The sequence below is a fragment of the Lynx canadensis genome, chromosome A3, assembly GCF_007474595.2.
Source record: "Lynx canadensis isolate LIC74 chromosome A3, mLynCan4.pri.v2, whole genome shotgun sequence".
NCBI classification, from domain to species: domain Eukaryota; kingdom Metazoa; phylum Chordata; class Mammalia; order Carnivora; family Felidae; genus Lynx; species Lynx canadensis.
The window spans coordinates 91,865,838-91,887,444 of NC_044305.1; the positions used below are offsets into that span (position 1 = coordinate 91,865,838).

At 35.3% G+C, this 21,607-nt stretch overlaps 1 long non-coding RNA gene across 1 annotated transcript; it reads right to left on the reverse strand.

Annotated features, from left to right (window-relative positions):
- Positions 1-2,463: 2,463 nt before the first annotated feature.
- LOC115509740 lies at positions 2,464-20,873 on the reverse strand. Its single transcript, XR_003967476.1, has 3 exons — positions 20,831-20,873; positions 15,880-15,882; positions 2,464-2,561 (listed from the first exon to the last, which is right to left on the reverse strand). It is a non-coding gene; the product is annotated as an uncharacterized LOC115509740 (long non-coding RNA).
- Between the last annotated feature and the right edge of the window lie 734 nt (positions 20,874-21,607).

Consider the following 21,607-nt stretch of genomic DNA (forward strand, 5'->3'; position numbering starts at 1 on the left):
TTATATTTCAAGGGTTTTGAAACTAATTTAAAAGTTAAAAATATAATGGCTTTTTCATTTTAGAGCAACAACAAAATGAAAAGATTTAATAATATGAGACATATATAAGAAAGGGAATGAAATGTATTGTGTTACCTTGCTATATGAAGTGCAACATTCACCAACATTTTCAGTGTTATCTTTGATTCGCCAGGAGAGATTAAATGTATTCGCATTTTTTACTGTCACATTTTCCAGTTGTCAATGCCCTTCTTCCTTTAGTGTTAAGAATTTAGCTATGTAATTTTATCCTACAAATTTTCCTCTTAGTTTTGGTGAACTAAAACTTATACACAGTTGAAAGGTACAGATATTATTTATAGAGTCTGATAAATTTTGACAAGCACACACACCTATATAGCCAATATTCCAGTTAAGATACAGAACATTTCAATCACTCCAAAAAGTTCCCTCTTGCCTCTTTCCAGTCAGTCTCTATCACCCAAAGGCAACAAATGGTGCATTTCTAAAATAGATAGATTTTGTCTGTGGAATTCACATAAATGAAAGTCTGTAATATGCACTTTTTTGTCTGTCTTATTTGTTCAACATGTTTTGGAGACTTATCTATATTGTAGGAATCAGTCCATTTTTAATTAAACATTTTTAAACAAAAGAATTAAAGAAATTTATTCACAGGAAAAAGATGTAGAATGTTGACATATAATTTTAAAAAGTCCATAATACACAGAAATGTATGCTACAATCATTAGTTCACTTTTTAAATGGATCTGTAATTCTAGTTTTGTTTATTGTCTTCTTTTTGAGTATATACCAAATTTGTTTATCCATTCTCTCATTACAACTCAATTTATTTAAACAAAAACAAAATACAAACAGTTCACTCATTTCTCCCACCTCCCACCCATCACCTCTGGCAACCACTAAACTGTTTTCTATATCTATGAGCTTGAGATATATATATATATATACATATATATGTGTGTATATATATATACATATATATGTGTATATATATATACACACATATGTATGTATATATACACACACACATACACATATATATACACATATATGTATATATATAGACACATATATACACATATGTATATATATACACACACATATATATGTACACATATATACATATATACACATATATATCATATATATACATATATATTATATATACATATACATATATGTGTATATATATGATATATATGTATATATAATATATGTGTATTCCTCGTATAAGAAAAATTATGTGGTATTTGTCTTTCTCTGTCTATTTTACTTAGTATTATGCCCTTAAGGTCCACCCATGTTGATGTTGTGGGCAAATGGCAAGATTTCATTCCTTTTTGATGGTTGAATATTCTATTGTTTATTTACCACTTTTTTTTTGTCCATTCATCTATCATTGGACACTTAGGTGGTTTCTATATTTTGACTATTGTAAGTCATGATGTAATGAGCAGGGGGGAGGCATATATATTTTTGAATTAGTGTTGTGTTTTCTTTGGATAAATATCCAGAAGTGAAATTTCTAGATCGTATAGTAGTTATACTTTTAAATTTTTGAGCAACTTCCAAACTGTTTTCTACAGTGGCTGTACCAGTTTACATTCTCACCAAGAGTGCACAGTTCCCCTTGCTCCAAACCCTCACCAACATTTGTTATTTCTTTCTTTTTTTTTTTTTTACACTTGCTATTTCTAGTCTTAGATAATAGCCATTCTGACAGGTGTGAGGTGATATATCACTGTGATTTTTATTTTCATTTCTCTAATGATAAATGATGTAGAGCATCTTTTCCTGTATGTGCTGTCCATCTTTTGTCTTCTTTGGAAAAATGCCTATTCAGATCTTCTGCCTACTTTTTATTTTTATTTTATTTTTTATTTTTTTAAGTATATTTTTATTATTTATTTTGAGAAAGAGAGGGAGCATGCATGCAAGCAGGGGAAGGACAGAGAGAGAGGGAGAGAGAAAGAATCCTGAGCAGGCTCTGCACTGTCAGCACTGAGCCCAACACAGGGCTCAAACGCATGAACAGTGAGGGGAGATCATGACCTGAACCAAAATCAAGACTCAGACGCTTAACCAACTGAGCCAAACAGGCACCCCTTCTGCCCTTCTTTAAAATCAGATTTTACTTCTTTTTTGCTGCTGAATTGCAGTCATTCTTTATGTATTTTGGATAGTAGCCCCTTATCAGATATATGATTTGTAAATATTTTCTCCCATTCTGTAGGCTGTCTTTTTGTTTTGCTGATGGTTTCCTTTGTAATGCAGAAGCTTTTAGTTTGATGAAGAATTAATGCTTATGTTTTTCTTCTGTTACCTTTGCTTTTGGTGTTAAATCCATAAAAATCATTGTCAAGACTAATATCAGAGCATGTTTCTAGGAAATTTCTGGTTTCAGATCTTATGTTCAAGTCTTTCATCCAGTTTTGAGTTTATTTTTGTGTATGGTGTAAGATAGGGATACAGTTACATTCTTTTGCATGTGGCTGTCCATTTTTCCCACCATCACTTATTGAAGAAACTGTTCTTTCCTCACTGTATATTCTTTTTCAAAAAATGTTTATTTATTTATTTTTGAGAGAGAGAGAGAGAGAGAGGGAGGGGGAGAGAGAGAGAGAGAGAGAGAGAGAGAGAGAGAGAGAGAGAGCATGAGCAGGAGAGGGGTAGAGAGAGAGGGAGAGAGAGAATCCCAATCCCAATCTGTGCTGTCAGCGCAGAGCCTGCTGTGGGGCTCAAACCCGTGAACTGTAAGATCATGACCTGAGCCGAAACCAAGAGTCAGACGCTTAACCGACTGAGCTTTGCTCAGGTGCCCCACCTCTCTGTATATTCTTGCTTCTTTTGTTATAATAAACTAATTGGCCATATATGTATGGGTTATTTCTGGGGTCTTTATTCTGTTCCATTGATCTGTATGTCTGTTTTTATGCCAATACCATACCATTTTGATTACCATAACTTTGTAACATTGTTTGAATCAGCAAGTGTGATGCTTCCAGCTTTGCTTTTTCTCAAGATCGCTTTGGTTATTTGGGGTCTTTATGGTTACATGCAAATTGTAGGATTGTTCTATTTCAATGAAAAATGACATTGGAATTTTGAGAGAGATTACATTGAATCTGTATATTGCTTTGGATAGTATGGACATTTTAACAATATTAATTATTCCAATACATTAGCATGGAATATTCGTCCATTTATTTGTATCATCTTCAATTTATTTCATTAATATCTATGGTTTTCAATATACAAGTCTTTATTCTGTTTGGTTAAATTTAATCCTAGGTGTTTTATTCTGTTGGTGCAATTTTAAATGATACTGTTTTCTTAATTTCTCTTTTAGATAGTTAATTAATAGTTTCTAGAAATGCAACAGATTCTATCCGTTCTCTCTTACTAGTCATTTGGGCTGCATCCATCCACAGTGTTGACTAGTATGAGTAAGTTTACTATAAATATTCTCCTATAAATCTATTTGTGAGTGTATGTTTACATATCTCTTGCATATATACCTAGGATTGGAACTGCCAGGTCCTCAGATAGACTTATGTTTAACTTTTTAAGATCTTGCCAAAGAATTTTCTCATGTGGTTGTACCATTATACAGTCTCTGCAGCAATGTATAGAGGTTCCAATTGCTCTATAGTGTAGGTTGGTGATAACAGTCTCAAAAAAATCTTAACCACGATAGTGATCGTGAAGTGGTTTCTCGTTACAGTTTAAATTTGCATTTCCCCAATGACTAATGATGTTAAGTACGTTTTCATGTGGTTATTGGCCACTCACACATCTCTTTTGAAATATCCACTCAATTCAAAAAAATTAAAAAAAAAATAAAAAATAAAAAAATGGCTCGGAGCCTGGAGCCTGTTTCCGATTCTGTGTCTCCCTCTCTCTCTGCCCCTCCCCCGTTCATGCTCTGTCTCTCTCTGTCCCAAAAAAATAAATAAAAACGTTGAAAAAAAATTAAAAAAAATGAAATATCCACTCAATTCTTTTGCTTACTCTTCTAACTGGTTTATTTATTTATTTTTTTCTTAAGAGTTTCATATCTATTCTGGATAAATAAAATATCAGATCCATAGTAGTGGAAATATTTTCCTCTGTCTATAGTTTGTGTATTAACATCCTTAACAATACTATTTGATGAGTAGAGTGCTTTAATTTTGTATGAGTCTAATTGATTATTCTTATGTGTGTCATTAGTATGTTTCATGTCCACCTTATGAAGACTACCCCAAGGTCAGGAAGATGTTCTACCTTGTTTTCTTCTAAAAGCATATGGGTTTTCTGTTTATGTGTATAATACGTCTCAAATTATTTTCTGCGTATGGTGTGAAGTAGTGGTGTAGCCTTGTTTTTATTTCCTATAGACTTATCCAGGTGTTAAACCATCATTTGATAAAAATTTTCGTATCGAATTTATTTAGTGTCTTTATTAAAAATCAGTTGAACTTTGATTCTGTTTCTAGAATACATATTCTGTTCATATGACACAGTTTTCTATCTTAATGTCAATACTACCTTTTTTTAATTACTATTTCTATATAGTAAATCTTTAATTCATATAGTGTGATACTCCAACTTTATTTTTCTTTTAAAGATCATTTGACTATTCTGTATTCTTGAATTTCTACATAAATTTTAGAATCAGTATGTCTTTTTCTTCTACATGGCTTAGTGAAATATTGAGAGTGGTTGTATTGAATTTATATACCATTTTGGGGAGGATGGACACATTAACAACCATGAATCCTCCAATCCGTGAATATAATTTTAGTTCTTTAATTTCTTGATCCATCTTTGTAATTTTCAGTATAGATATTTTGCACGTATGTTCGTAGATATTTTTTACATTGTAATGTTTTGATATTATAAAGAGATTTTTTTCCAAAATTTATTTTCCAAATGTTTGTTGTTAGTATATGGAAACACAATTGCTTTCATATATTGAATTTGTATTCTATGCTAAAATCCACATAGTAATTTTTATAGAATCCTTAAAATTTTCTATGCAAATGATCATGTTATGTGTAAAAAAAAAGACAGCTTTACTTCTTTTTCAAACTTTATGCCTTTTACTATTTTTTTGCTCATCTATACAGGATAGGACTCCATACATTGTTCAACAGAACTGATGAGAGTGAACATAACTTGTATTTAGTTAGTGTTAAATATAATATTAGCAGTAGGTTTTTCATTGATGCCTCCTGCAATATGGAGAAAATGTTCATTTATTCCTAATTTACTGAGAGCTTTTATCATTTATCGATGTGATTATATGGTTTTTCTGTTTATTTATTTATTTTTATTTGAACATTCCCTCATACTACAGTACCTTTGGCATAACTTTTCAGCTCTCGATTTCCGAGCAGCCATCTCTGGTACAGGCTGTTCAGTCCAACCCTCCAAATATCCAACTCAGCCCAGCTTAATATCTGCAGTGAATATCCACACACACTTCTGCCCCTGATCTTATCCTGCACAGCTCTTTCCTGCCTTGCAGATACAGCGCCGTCAGTGTCTTGGAATTCCTTTGTCTACTTCCTCAGCTTTCAGAGATTCTGGATCTGCTTGGATCAGTGGCATTAAAATACCGCAAGGGAGAAAGACGGTGCATTATTGGGGTTCACTGTGTGTGTTTCCTTCTCTCCAGGATCACAATCCTATTCTGCATGTTGTTCGATGCCTTTCAAGAATATAACCATTAGTTGAAAAAAGTGTGAAGGGGAAAGGAGTATATAAGGTAAAAAGGGTCCCACACATTAAAAAAAAAATGTGAGTAGGGGCGCCTGGGTGGCTCAGTGGGTTGAGCGTCCAACTTCGGCTCAGGTCATGATCTCATAGCTCGTGAATTCGAGCCCTGCGTCCGGCTCTGTGCTGACCGCTCGGAGCCTGGAGCCTGTGGAGACACAGATTCTGTGTCTCCCTCTCTCTCTGCTCCTAACCCACTTGCGTCCTGTCTCTGTCTCTCTCAAAAATAAATAAACATTAAAAAAAAATTTTTAAATGTGAGCATATGGAAAAATGTGATGTTTAGTTGACTTTTTACAGTATGAAACAGATAGTTATGGGAATGTTGAAATTCATAAAGTTGAACTTGATCATCTCAGTGTCGTCTAGTGATTTTAAAATAGCAGGATTTCATCAAATGTGGTTTATGATAGTTGCATTTTATGATGGATACACCTTATGGTAGGAAAAATCAATACTGGTCTTGGAAGCAAATAAACATGATTCCAAGGAGTTGCACACACATTTTAAAAATGTTGGACTTAAATCGTCTTACCTTTCAAGTGAAGACACCATGATTTGCCTTTCAAGATTGGTGCAAATATTCCAGATAATGTTTGTTACCCTTGGCATCATGCTTTGTCTGGAATTTAGCACAAGACCATTAGGTGATGCTAATGGTAATCATGGTGATGAAACCGTGAGTCCTTTATCTTTTGAGCTAAAAACACAGTGAACTTTCTGGGAGTATCTGCTCTAAGGAAGGGTCAGTAACTTATTTACAGTTTTCCTGGCACTGCATAAGACAGGCTGGTAAAAATGCTATCTGGATGAGATCCATGGAAATCTGTTTAACTCTGCTCCTGGCCTGTTTAATCAATTCATCATGGAAAGTGCTTTATGGAAAGCAGTGAGTGCTGCCATTACCCTACATGCACAATCCTTCTTTCATATTTTGATACCATAAATGTCAGATATTTGATGACTTTAAAAGTAATCTTTATGGGAAGTGCATTGCTTAATATACAGTACTGAAGAAATTCCCCCTCCTCCCTCAAACAAGCAAACATTTATGGTGAAGAAAAAAAATGCTCTTTCTCTCTCTACACAATAAGGCAACAAAAAGCAAAGCTGAGGAATGAATATTTCTAGAGTAGTGAGGTAATTAGAACAATTAGAAACAAATGCAGAGTAATTGCACGGCATTTGTCTTTTAGCTATTTATATAGTGAAAGTTCTAGGGCGAAAACTATGCTTTAGATGTGCTGGCTTCAGCACCGGGTACAAGGTTGGTACCAAAAAAGGGGGGAGGGCAAGTAAACTTTGTTAACATTTCCAAAGAAAATTCACTAGGGAAGGGGCATTGTACTTATATAGCTTAATAAGTATTGTAATTTCAGAACATTGAAAAGATAATGTTTAAATTTTTAGGATATTCTACTGAAAAGCGTGATTTACTGCTCTGAAAGCAAATTTCTTGCTTTCTCTGAAATTCAGATGTTTGTCAGACCTTTGATGTGTGATGCATTCAACAATAAGAAAATAGGTAAAGATAAAATATTAAATGTATCTCTGTGCATATCTCTATCTATCATCCATCCATTCATAATTTATTTGGTAAGGTTTACATAATGCACTCTTCAAAAAGGATTTCAAGTAGACTCAAGTAGACTACCAACATAATCGTCAGTAGAACTAAATAAAAAATAAGTGACTAAAAATAAGTGACTAAATCAAGGTAAAGAGAAAACTAAAGTAATGCATTTTGTTTTGCATTGCTAGATTAAAGACCTAAGGTAAATGACTTTGTTTGTTTGTCTGTTTGTTTTTAATTTAGAAATACCTGTGAGTTAACCTTTTGGTTATAAAAGTGTATTTAAGAAACTCATCTCCATCCAAGAAAACTGAAGAAAAAAAAAAAGAGAAAGAGAACACTATCATGGCCTATATGAGAAATAAAGAGTCATCAGCAGGAGAGACAGTGTGAGGTGTGAGGGGACCTGAAAAGGGAGGAACGGAGGGGTGGGTGCATGGTCAGGAGAAAAATGGCTCAGGCTTAATCAAAACTTTTTTTTAATGTTTATTATCTATTTTTGAGAGAGAGAGAGAGAGTCAGACAGAACATGAGTGGGGGAGTGGCGGAGAGAGAAAGAGGGAGACACAGAATCTGAAGGAGGCCCCAGGCTCTGAGTTGTCCGCACAGAGCCCCACGTGGGGCTCAAACTCACTGTGAAATCATGACTTGAGCCAAAGTTGGATGCTGAACCGACTGAGCCACCCAGGTGCCCCTGGATCAGGCTCAATCAAAAAGAGAAGGATGAGCAGTGAGAAATTCCCTGTGAAGGGATGTCCAAGTAACTTAAAGTACTGGGAGTCTAATATTCTATTTTAGGAGTCATTCCTTGCTTTGAACAGCAAAGTAGGCCTCTGGTTTATTTCCAGACCTTAACCAGATATCTACTAAATGCCACAACATTGCATTATTGATGCTTTGCTTGAAAGATTAAAGGGCAGTGACAGTACTCCTGCAGAGGGTGAAATGAAATAGACTCAGGAGGCAAGGTGACAAGAGGAAACCAAATCTAAAGGCTCAAGTGACCAGGAGAATGTAAGCCCTTGTATCCCCCACCCTAGGCATCGCACTGGATATCCTAGGAAGGGTGTTGAGCTTTCAACCATAAATGGAATGGTCTTGAGCTATTTAGTTGGGTTTCAAAGGTCTAGGTAAGCCAGAAGCCTCGGGGTACTTAGGCATTTTTGTTTATATAATTTAATATAACAACAACAACAACAACAAAAATATAGTAATACCCCCAAAAAGAAGCAATAAAATTTTTAAAACTAAACTTTTGGTTTCACTGAGATTTAGAGAGACAGTATGAGGGATTAATTATAAAGCAAAAAGTAGATATTAATTTCTTTACATACAGTAGCTTAAGATAATAATGTCATAAGTAAATGAGTAAGACATACATAAGACTTATTAGATCAGGTTAATTGTTGGATGCATCTAAATGGACCTATGAAAAGTATTTGAGGTAAGTAACTTCTATCACGTTGGTTATCAATTCTTCCTACAATATCATTTATACTATTCAATTCTTTTGGAAAATAAAGCAGAAAAATAATTCTTTGCAGCTAGTTGTTTACATGGTTTTACATATATTATTTGGGGGGAAAGTCCCATTGGATATAAACCAGTTTCATAGAAAAATAACACTGACTGATTAAGTTTGGGAGATCCAAGTCAGCGAGAAATTTTACTAGCTTAAATAGGCTATATCATAAGCGACCTTTGCATTCGAAATGCTTTTTAAACAATACTTACTATGCATATGCTAAAAGCATTTATTGTTTTCCAGAAAAAAAAAAACAAGACAGAAATAAAACCGAAACACAACAACAACAAAAACCTTCAATATTTCAAATTGCTTTAAAATTCCAAATGGCAACGAGGCCACATTGTAAACTAATTCTTTGCCAAAAGTAATATTTTAACTTAGATATGTCCTATGGGAGAAGTAATCTGAGCCAGTAAATATTGGTTTTAATATTTATGAAAATGAATCTGGCTAAAGCAATCATTTTGATTTGCAAAAAATTCCCTTTTCACATTGATACTTCACCATATCAGCCAAATCCCATCTCAACTTGTGTATTAGTCAAATATTAAGCTATGATCCAAATACCAACTGTCTCAAATTGATTTTTTAGGTCATGAAGTGAAATAAATCAAATATTAGCTTCCTCTAAAAATAAACACTTCAAAAATGTTATTTTTATAATGATTACTATGCGGTACAGAATTTGTGAAAAATACTTGCCTGGTGGCATGACAGGGAAAGTGTCAAATTTTAACTCACATTGGGTGACAGAATGAACTGCGTGCCTTAGTCAGGAGTACAGGAGTACAGGTGTAAACATCAGGCAGATTAAAGTTCCAGTCGTGTCTCTACTAGCTGAGCCCCTGGTGGAGTCACTAACTGCATACGCTTCTGTTTCCTTATCTAAAGAATGGAAGCTAAATGGTCTTTGGCCACCATCAATGTGGGAATGAGGGGAAACAATATATGTGTGTGTGTGCGTGCACACACACACATATATACATGCACACACACACAGATAGATATAAAATATCTGACACTAGTGGACGCTTAGTAAGAAGAGTGTTTATTGATGTGTAGTCATAAAGAGTGTCACTTATTTAATATTTTTTCTTTCTTTCTAATGAGATCTTTTCATTTTTAATGACCATGACTATAATCTGTGATTGGTACATATAAGACAAAAGGACTGCTATGAATTTTTTATAGTGGTTTCAGGTAAACTTTAGCTTTATCTGTGATGTTCACCTTTAATAAATAAATAAGTAAATAAACAACTAAGCCAGTACATTTATATATTATATCATATATATGACATACATATATATGCGTGTGTGTGTGTGTGTGTGTGTGTGTGTGTGTGTGTGTGTATCTTTATGTATTTTACTGCTCCGTATATCCAACAGTGTTTTAAAAGTTATTCTTGCAAGACTGGAGGTTCTTATCTTTTGTGTGGGTGCAGCTAAATTCATATTAAGTTAAAGGTACTTTGAAATCAAGTAATTAGATTAACGAAGTTGCCTCAAAAATTAAGACAAATGGCAAGTAGTATTTGTTGAAGAGTCAGAGACAAGAATATATTTGGACGCTTCTTGGAAGGCATGGACAGAGTACCAGACCACTGGGACCCTGGGGCCAGCAGGGAGCCCTGGCCACTGGCTGTGAGGAGCCATAAGAGATAGATGGGGCTACAGGAAGAATGCTTTCGTGTCACTGCTTTTGTAGGAGTTGTCCTGCCTGATAATTCCTCTTTTCCACAATCTCCGTGTGCTAGGAGAGCAAGTGGAAGTTATCTCACTGATAGGTCATTGAAGGTCATCTGTGGGATCTAAGGCGGCAAAGGATACAACCTGAGATATTCGGTTGTCTTGGTACCAACTGCAAGTTTAAATTGGAGTTCTGATACTAACTTACCGTAATACATCTGCACGCAGATATGGAAAGGTAGTAAGAACATGTGGAACAAAACAAAATAAACACACAAATGTGGTATCACTATTTAGTCTGGCACCAAAAATTTTAAGTGACGTTGTAAAAGTAATTCATTTCTAAATAACCACAAGAGCCCACACAGAGGGGGCTGGCAATTGAAAGAGGTGAAAGATGAAGCAAGACATCTAAGCAGTTCACCCGAAACATCTGATGCAGTCTTTCATATAAAGTTTGTGGCTTTAAGTAAACTTTAAAAACACAGTACAAGCCCTAAGAAGTGTAACTGTGCCTCTAGCAAATTGTAGTGCTCTCTGGGAACTTAGGTATGGATGTGTAGGGTTTGGTTGCTGTTTTTGAAATTACACCCTGTCTTTTTTGTTATCAAAAGGCTGTCAGGGGACTCTGAGAATTTTCTGAAGTTAACAAAGTGAAAATATGTAAAAAATACATCTTAATGTCAGAAAAAAAAACCAAATTAAAGCAATGGTTTAATTGGTTTCATACTGAATTTATTTTACTGGTCTGTGGTTTGTTATTGAGACTCTGGTTTGAAGTACTTGTAACAAGAACAACTTATACATTGAGGGATTTGGGCAAATGCCAAGTTAAGTATTGGGCAAATACTCTTCATTTAATGGGGATTAAGTTGCCTCCTTATTGTTTCCAGTTGATTAGTAGCTCACTTGCACTTTTCCCCTTAACTCTTTCCCTGTAGATAGAATTCTTGTTAATACAAAAGATCTTTAAAAGTTTAGTTAAAGTTTAATTTTTTTTAAACATTTTAAAAATGGGACTTCTGCTGTCCTTTCACAATACACAGCAAAACTATTTTTCTGTCCTCCTCTTGGGAAACATAGAAGAGTCACTTAATTGGTAGTGTTGTCAATCTACAGGAGAAAACAAAGTGATTCCATCTTCATTTCTTAATTTGATGACCCGAAATAAAATGCAAAGATTTCATACACATAAATTGGTAGCCACCTAAATATACCAGATTTACAAATATTGTTTTTATGCTGCTGGACATCAAAGAAACCACACTGTACTGTACATGTACATTGGCCAAAACATCTAGCAAGTAGCATCATTATCTTAATGAAGATGCTCCTGTGCATTCAACATATGCCCGTGATGGATGAGTGGAGGCGGGCTGCTCCCTTCCCTTCTCTGCAGCTCAGGCGGCATGCAGCCTTAGTCACTGAACATGACAGCTCTAGAAACAAACATGGCTTGAGTAGGAAAAACCTTCTATAATCTGAGCACTTTGTTTACTCCAAGTCTGGCAGTGGGAAAAGCCAGAGAAGTGTTCCTGAGCCTGACACTGACTGTCCTAAGGTGTGGCATTGACAGTAAGGAGAGAAACAAGAGAATTATAAAAATAATAAATTACTGGCGCTTTGTCCCTGAACCTTTAGTGAGGTTGGTTTCCCTGAACGTAAGTCCAGCATTAATTGTTCGAGTCGCCAATCCCTAAGTCATCAGTTATGAGGTGCAGTGTGTTTGTATATATTCAGTTTAATAAGATTGTGCTCTTTGAAAATTCCTATCTCAAATGACTTAAATAAATGCTCTGACATTTAAAGGGCTAAATTTGAATCAAGCTGAACACCACGTGGCCTGAGGAATTACTATGCATGGTAATAGTTTTAGAAGTACTGTCCACAGTTTCTAAAAATTCTTCTTGGCCATGAAAATAGAAAATGGATTTCTCATCTCTTTAGACAAACTATCCCTTTATTCAAGCTTAATTCTTTCTTAGTCCTTTTACTTCTTTTTCTTTTCTTTTTTTTTTTTTTTTTTTTTTTTGTGGAGGTAAACAATGGCTAACCAACAGCAAAAAACAAATAAAAGCAAACTAAAGTACAAAATTAGGACTTCATTTTGTCAGTTCAGGAAAATGCAATAAAAAACATTGAAATTGTTTTTATATAGTTTGTTATTTGGATGAAATTATTTATGAAATCACCACCTGGCTTTATTCTTGGCTAGGTATTAACTAATTCTCATTAAGCTCCTGAATGGGAATTAAACTTTGTTCTTTTCTAAGTATATTGTATTCTAGCAAGATGTTATTAAAATGAAAATACCTGTTGAAATCCATGGAAGTAAATGGAATGATTGTTAGAACAGTGTTTCTAAGAGGATGGGGAGTAAAAGCCAGGCATGAGGGTAAGAGGTGGGTGTGGAAATGAGCAGCCAGGAACACCCAGAGAGATTTTCCAAGTACACTCGTCTAGCAACACCCTTCCACACCCCACCCAGATCCTCTAACCAAGTACCCCAAGATGAACCAGCATCAAGAGTGATGGAAGGGAAATGGCTGGAAGATGTACATTTGAAAAAAAATTGTATTAAAAAAAAAAACCAGCATGAAGAAGCCCCATCTGTGATTTGTTCCGATTTGTTCCTCATTCACCCTCCAAGCCAGTGCTGCCTGAGATAAACTGCTCAGGTAGACTTCAGACAGGAAGGTAGGGATTGAAAAGCATGAAAACTTCAATCCATCCCATTCATAATTTTCATAAAATAGCAAATTCTCAGCAATTATTATTTTAAAAATTGGCATTTATAGTGCACCTGGCAGTGGGTTTGATATTTTTACAAGTATTGTCTCACTGAATGTTCACACACATAACATGACAGTGGGTATTTTTACCCTCTTATTTTATAGAAAATGAGTCTGACATTTGGAAAGATATTATCTTAATCACAAAAAACTAAATCCAAAGTATTCCTCCCTGGAGTTTTAAATAGGGTCAAAGAAATTCCCATCAGCTCTCAGAAGGCAGTCTTGTGTATATTAATAGGTATCAGTTCATGTATGAGGGTGTTGAGTTGTGGCAGATGCCTGGTTATGCCCAACAGCTCACAACCTGAATTACCACTAGAATACATTCCATTAGGAGAGTTGGATTTGTGGCAGTATTATTACCCCATTGTTTGTGCAGTGGTATCATAGATATTGGACATTAATAAAGATACCATTATTTCTCTTGCATTATCAGAAGGTTTATGATCTGAGTATCAATTTTGTAAGATGGAATTTCCTAATGCATTTATGCAGCATATCACCTTCACCATTGCTCATCCTTCACCTCAAATCTATTTCCTTTTTGTTGAAATCATTCTAAATGCATTCCACAAATATTTACAGTGTGACTGCCATGTGTGAGGCACTAAACTAGGTGCTAGGAATCTCTGTTTAAGAAAACACAGCCTCTGCTTTCAAGTAATTTCCCGACGGGAGTAAATTTAAAGGTAAAATGGCAACTGCGTATATGTTAGGCTTGCATTTTGCCAAGAAGGTATCATCAGTTTTGAGATCATGAGTTTAACTGGCACATTGAATTCATTGTGAAATAGGTTAGATGGACAGGAGATTTTAATTAAACTTGAAAACGTGTTTTTTTAGCTGCCAGTTGTTGGAGTAGAGAGGGATCAATGGACTATTTCAGTATGATTCTATGTATATAGATCAATCAATTGATCAATATCTATCTGCCCATCTATCTACCTTTCATCTATTTGTTATTTATAGACTTATTTATTTTTGTGCAGGAGATCTTCTATATTAAATGCAGGAGGATATGGTTAAGGTAATTTGTTTTGGAGTAACACAGTCTAGGTAATTGGAAGTATAGGCTTGTCATTTACTAAGAGTGGTGAGACAGTATAAAAAAGCATATTGGAAGAGTTTTAATTAGAAGTTTGTTTTTTGGAAATGCCAGGTTTGTGATGGAAAGTTAGGTTCAGGTGGGTTGTCCAGTGAACAATTGGATAAATGAATTTGGAGTTCCTGGGAGGACTCTGGGTTAGTGATAAAAATTTGGAAGCTTATGGTACTCAAAATCATGGATGTAAGTGTATATAGAGCAGAGAAGATATGGGAATAAACAGTAAGAAGTCTAAAGATTTCATACAAATCAGGGCTGAGAGGAAGAAAAGAGGAAGCAGGAAAAGACATGCAGAAGGAGCAGTCAGTGAGGCAAGAGGAAAACTGAGAGTGGCAAACCAGAAGCCAAACAAACTACTTTGAAAGGAGAGAGTAATTCCCCAAACCAACTGCTGATGGTTGCTTCAATAACATGGGGGCTTGACCAATGGATTCATGAGCAACTTGATAAGAGCAGTTTCAGTGCGGTGACGTGAAACCCTGGCTGGAGTGAGTTCAGGAGGATAGGAGGCAAGAAATTATAGAGGAGAATATAGACAACACTTTCGTGTTCCATGTGTTCTTCCATTAAAACTTCAATGACTATGATCAGAATGATTTTAGTGGGTTTATGCTTATGTGCAATAAAAGTACAGACACTTTAATGGAAACAGACCAGATGGGTACTGTCTACTCATTTGGAGACCCATTTTAGTTCCATTGGGCCTATTTATAACTCCTTGGTAATGTCTTTCAAAATATACATTTCATGACATTCTTATCAAAGTGAAAAATATGTTATATGTATGTTTGTTTAGGAGTCAAAAATCCTATAACCTTTCTTCACTATACAGTAATTTATTTTATAATTACCTCCTTACTCTTTAATATAATAGTGGTTTATCTTGGGAGTTAGTATAGTTTCATAGTGATTAAGAGCACAGACTATGGGGTTCAAAACTCAGCTCAGTTTCTTTGGGTTCTGTGGCCTTAAACAAGTTTATGTCTCAGTTTTTTCATTGGTATCTGAGAATAATTATAGCGCCTACCTCCTAGTGTGGTCTCAGGGGTCAAATGAGTTAATAGGGTAATACATTACAAAAAAAAACCTAGAAAAGTGCCTGGCATGTAAGAAATACTCTATATATGTTAATTATTGTTAATATTAATATTAATCAGTATTTTTAATGTGATGATACCTATACATAATAAATTGGCAAACAAATAAAAGTAGACTAGACTCTAAAGATTTGAAATAGAATTAAATTGATTTTAACTATGGTACTTTAGAAGTTTAATTCTTTTTTATGTACATTTGGAGATTGTCAGACTAATTTCAAAATCAAGTAAGTGATAAAATTGCAATAATAAATTAGTGTTGATCCCTAATAGTGTGTATATTGGACTAATGAAGGATATTATATGAACTCCCTCATAGAATACTTGGGAAAATTAAGGGATATACTACATGTAGAGTATTTAGCACAGAGCTTTGAATTTAATAAACATTAAAATTTTGGCTATTATTATTATTATTATGTCTTTCTATAGATGATTTTAAAAAAATTTTAAGTTTACTTATTTATGTTAGAGGGAGAGAGAGAGCACAAGTGGGGAAGGGGCAGAGAGGGAGAAACAGAATCTGAAGCAGGCTTCAGGCTCTGAGCTATCAGCGCAGAGCCGAATGTGGGGCTCGAACTCATAAACCGTAAGATCTTGACTTGGGCCGAAGTTGAAAGCTTAACCATTGAGCCACCCAGGTGCCCCTAGATGATTTCCTTTTATCTTAACAATTTTATAATACCCTTCCTATGGTGTTGTGGCAGAGTATACTAAGATACCCCCACTACTGATATTTCCCCTTTCTTTCCTTTTGGTAATATAACCTCCTGAGTTTCAGTTAAGCATACATCTTCCCAGGTAGAGACTACAAGTACCATTTTCTTTGCAACTAAATATGGCTCTGTGGCCAAGTTCTTGAGTAAGACATGTGAGCAAAAGCATATAAATATAAACAAACACATAAATAAATGAATAAATAAATAAGTAAATCACAAACACAAGAGGCCTTTCCTTTTTTAAATTTTTTTAAATGTTTATTTATTTTTGAGAGAGCTGTCAATTTATTTTTGAGAGCCCTCAACACAGAGCCTTACACAGGGCTCAAACTCATGAGCCACAAGGTCATGACCTGAGCCAAATCAGACTCTTAACTGACTGAGCCACCCAGATGCCCCTATACCAGGCCTTTTCGTTAAAATAATTGAACAGATGCATTTTGCTTCCTTTCCGCAAGTTGTACATGATGAACCACACTGGAACTGGACCAGACAGAATAGGCCAACACTCTAGGACACACACACAATAAAATGTGGTTTATAAAATGTGGTCCTCAGAATGAGGACTATCCCCTCTAACATATGGGACCTTATTAGGAATGCAAAATTCCCAGGTCCTACCCCAGACCTAATGAATCAAAAACTGTGGGAGTGGGTTCAGCAGTCTGTTTTGACAAGTCTTCCAGGAGATTCTCATACACATAAAGTTTGAAAACCACTTCTGTACGGGATAGGAGGGTAACAAAGTCAAGGCCTCTGGGGCTACGGATGATCTCATGGAACAGAACCATCTGTCCTCCGTAGATTGCCTACTCTTGCATGAGATAAATGAATTTCTGTTTTGCTTAAACCACTAGATTTTCATGACCCTTTGGTTTTTTTTAAATTTCTTTTTAATTTGTTTTTTGGGAGAGCACAAGTGGGGGAGGGGCAGAAAGAGTGGGACAGGATCTGAAGCAGGCTCTGTGCTGACAGCAGCGAGCCTGATGTGGGGCTCGAACTCACAACTTTGAGATCATGACCCGAGCAGAAGTCAGATGCTCAACTGACTGGGCCACCCAGGTGCTTCCTCATGAGACTTTGTAATAACAGGTTAGCACTACTCCATTTAAAGCTATAGAGTACTTTTTGGCTTCTCAGTTATTTACTAGCCAACTTTAACAGGAAGTAATAAGTGAAATTTTACATGAATGGATATTAAAAATCAAACACTATTTATAGAAGAGGAAGGAAAATTGGCTTTCAGTTTGCTGGACCTACTAATAAAAAATACACATATCCACAATCATAAAGTCAATCCCAGACACACATTATAATATATTTTTCAGCAATAGACATATATACTTCTCAGAAGTAAAGTAATCTAGAAGTAAATCGCATTCAATCAGAATGATACTCACCTATATTTAAATGATTGTACAATTAATCGTGTCTTAGAATTGGAATTCACAGTCTTATTTAATTCATTTGATTCAGTGCAATTTAATAAACTGCAATAAATATTTCATAAGAGCCGTTTATGTTTCAGAAACTGTAAAAAGTAGTGGGAAAAACAAAGATGATTAAGACATGAAAACTGCCCTAAAGGGGCTTGCAGTCTCATGAGATAATGGCCGTTGCATTTCCAGAAGCACATTATGAGTTCCATGCTTCCCAATATCCTTTCTAGCCCATTCTCTTTGAAATCTTTGACAAAGTAATATGTAAAAAAAAATTCTTAATTTTCTCATTAGCTTTTCTTTAACACTTTAGTGATGGTAACTATGTTTGCATGGTTGTGTCTATATCTTATAGTTAATATTAATTCTTTTATTTAGGTGTTACTACCTATAATAAGATGCCTCCATCTTCTGTAGACATTTCTAGGCTGACACTTTTAAGATGATGTAGGCTGATGTGGTATAAGGGGATTAAGTGAATTTAACAAGGATTTTGAATCCCAGCTCTGATATTTAGTATGTAGTCTTGGACAAGTTACTTAACTTCTGTAAAGTTCAATTTTCACATCCTTACAATGGTGACAATAATACCTAACTTACTATTTTTTTAAGTGTATTTATTTTGAGAGAGAGAGAGGGAGAGAGAGTGTGCATGTGAGCCGGGGAGGGCAGAGAGAGATGGAGAGAGAGAATCCCAGTGCAGAGCCTGATTGGGGCTTGATCTCATGAACCGTGAGATCATGAACTGAGCCAAAATCCAGAGTTGGACATTTAACTGACTGAGACCACCAGGCACCCCACCTAACTCACTTGTGTGTGTGTGTGTGTGTGTGTGTGTGTGTGTGTGTGTATGTGAGAACTAAACCCCTTTGGTAGTCCCTTGATTTTCACTTTTCCTCATTTCCCACTCACCACAGTGAGTCTCATCCCCACCACCATGCTGAAACTCTCCCCACCAGTGTCACCCTGCTCTCCAGGCTGAAGGTCAAGGGACATGCCCCCGTCTTTATCATATTTGAACTTTTTAAAACACCCCTCACCAAAGTCACCCTGGCCTGCAGGTTGTTGGGATAAATAGATATATTTCAACCTTGTTTGTGTTTGAACATGTTGCACCATTAGGCATCTTCAAGACACTCTTCTTTTGCTCTTTATAAGCATATTCTGTTGTTTTTCCTATATATCTAAATATGCCTTCTTAGTCTTCTTTTACAATTCCTCTTCTTCTCCCTGCCCTTAAGTGTTTATGATTAGGGTTTTATCCCTTTAGATGCTGTTGCTGTTTTAGCTTGTCTTTTCCTCCTCTCCTTCTGTTTCTTGTTCCCCCTCCCCCCTTATTTCTCTTAGTCCCTCTCCTTAACTCAGTCTAATCCAAGAAGACCTTATCTAATTCCCTGGTTTTAGATAATTTATGAAAGATACTCTGTATTACTATCTCTAAATGTATACTCTTTCTAAATGCCATATTTGTCCATTTTATTGGATATCTCCAATAAAGGTATTCAAGTTCGACATAACTTCAAGTTAAATGTATCATCTTCTTCCTAACCCTTTCCATTCCCCTATTATTCCATATTTCATTAATCTACTTGTTTAAACCCCAAATGATGACCATTTTCATTCATCTGTCTCCTTTACTTTGCAGACTCTTGGTGGGCCTGTGGCAACACGTTTGCTACATGTTCTCCTTGCAACTACTTGTACCACCATTCTAATCCAATTTATACCCTGTAATAAGAATGATTTATTTTGAATGCAAATTGGATCATATAACATTTGTGTTTAAAAATTCTTAAATGACTTTGTCATACTTGTTAGTTCAAAATTCTTTCTTTTTTAATTTCAAGTATAATTAACATACAGCGTTATATTAGTTTCAGGTCTACAACACAGTGATTCAACAATTGTATATGTTATTCATTGCTTGTCATGATTAGTACATTCTCAATTACCTTCACCTATTTCACCCATCCCTGCACTTATCTCCCCTCTGGTAACCATCAGTTTGTTTTCTGTATCTGTCTGTTTTCTTGTTTGTCTCTTCTTTGTTCGTTAGTTTTGTTTCTTAAATTCCACATGAGTAAACTCATATGGTGTATGTCTTTCTATGGCTGACTTATTTCACTAAGCATTATGCCATCAAGCCATGTTGATGCAAATGGCAAAATTTTATTTTTTATGGTTGTGTAATATTCCACTGTATATAAATATATATACCATATATTCTTCATCTATTCATCAATTGATAGATACTTGAGTTGCTTCCATACTTTCTTGTTGTAAATAATGCTGCAATAAACATAGGGGTGTATATATCTTTTTGAATTAGTGTTTTTGTACTCTCTGTGTAAATACCCAATAGTAGAATTACTAGATCACATGGTGATTCTATTTTTAATTGGGAGGAGGGGAACTCCATACTGTTTTCCACAGTGGTTGCACCAGTTTGCATTCTCACCAACAGTGCAAGAGGGTTTCTTTTTTTCACATCCTCACCTACACTTGTTTCTTGTGTTTTTGATTTTAGCCATTCTGACAGGTTCAAGGTGATATCTCATTGTAGTTTTGCTTTGCATTTCCCTAATTATTAGTAAAGTTGAGCATATTTTCATATGTCTGTTGGCCATCTGTATGTCTTCTTTGGAGAAATGTCTGTTCATGTCTTCTGTCCACTTTTTAAATTAGATTATTTGTTTTTGGTGTTGATTTTATAAGTTCTTTATATATTTTGGGTACTAATGCCTCATCAGATATGTGCATTGCAAGTATCTCCCATTCAGTATGTTGGTTTTTAGTTTCATTGATTGTTTCCTTTGTTGTGCAGAAGATTTTTATTTTGATGTGGTCCCAGTAGTTTATTTCTGCTCTTGTTTCCTTTGCCTCAAGAGACATATCTAAAAATGTTGCTGTAGCCAATATCAGAGAAAATATTTCCTGTGCTCTTTTCTAGGATTTTTATGGTTTTCAGTCTCATATTTAGGTCTTATACCCATTTTGAGTTTATTTTTTGTGTATGGTATAAGAAAGCGGTCCAGTTTCATTCTGGTGCATGTAGCTAACCAGAATTCCTAGCACATTTGTTGAAAAGACTGTCTTTTTCACATTGCATATTCTTGACTCCTTTGTCAAAGATTAATTGACCATATAATCATGACTATATTTCTGGACTCTCTATTCTGTTCCATTGATCTATTTTTGTGCCAGTACCACACTGTTTTGATTACTACAGCTTTGTACTTTAACCTGAAATCTGGGATTATGATATCACCAATTTTGTTCTTTTCTATTGAAATTCTTCTCGTCCCATACAAATTTTAGGATTATTTGTTCGAGTTCTGTGAAAATACTGCTCAGCCTCTGTGCAGGAGCAGTCAAAAAGTGTGAAGCGTTGACACTCTTGGGGGAAACTTTGAACATAGATCATCTGAGGTAGATTCTTCAAAATTTCTCAGAGAATCCTGGCAGTATAAGTCATGGCCACCCACTATATCTACCAAGTCGATAGCACTCTCTTTTTTTGGCTTTCCTTCCTTCCTTCCTTAAGTTCAGCCTCTCTACTCCTTCACTCTGCTTCCTGAGGTCACCTCCCAAATAAACTTCCATGTCTAAGACTACATAAAGAACTCTGCTTTTGAAATGTAAAAAAAGACAGTTTCTGTGTCCTCTCTTCTTTCTCTATGCCTTTCTTCTCATCCTTTTCCCATTCTTCCAGAGGACAAGAAATAAATAAAAATAGCTCAACCATTATTTTCTCTCAGATGGAGCAGAACTGGGAATACTTCTGCCGTTAGTGGCACCACACCCACCCCAACTGGCTAAGCCAGGGTCTTCTCAAGACAAAGACAGTTTCTTTCCCAGAAGACATTCTGGTACCAGTTA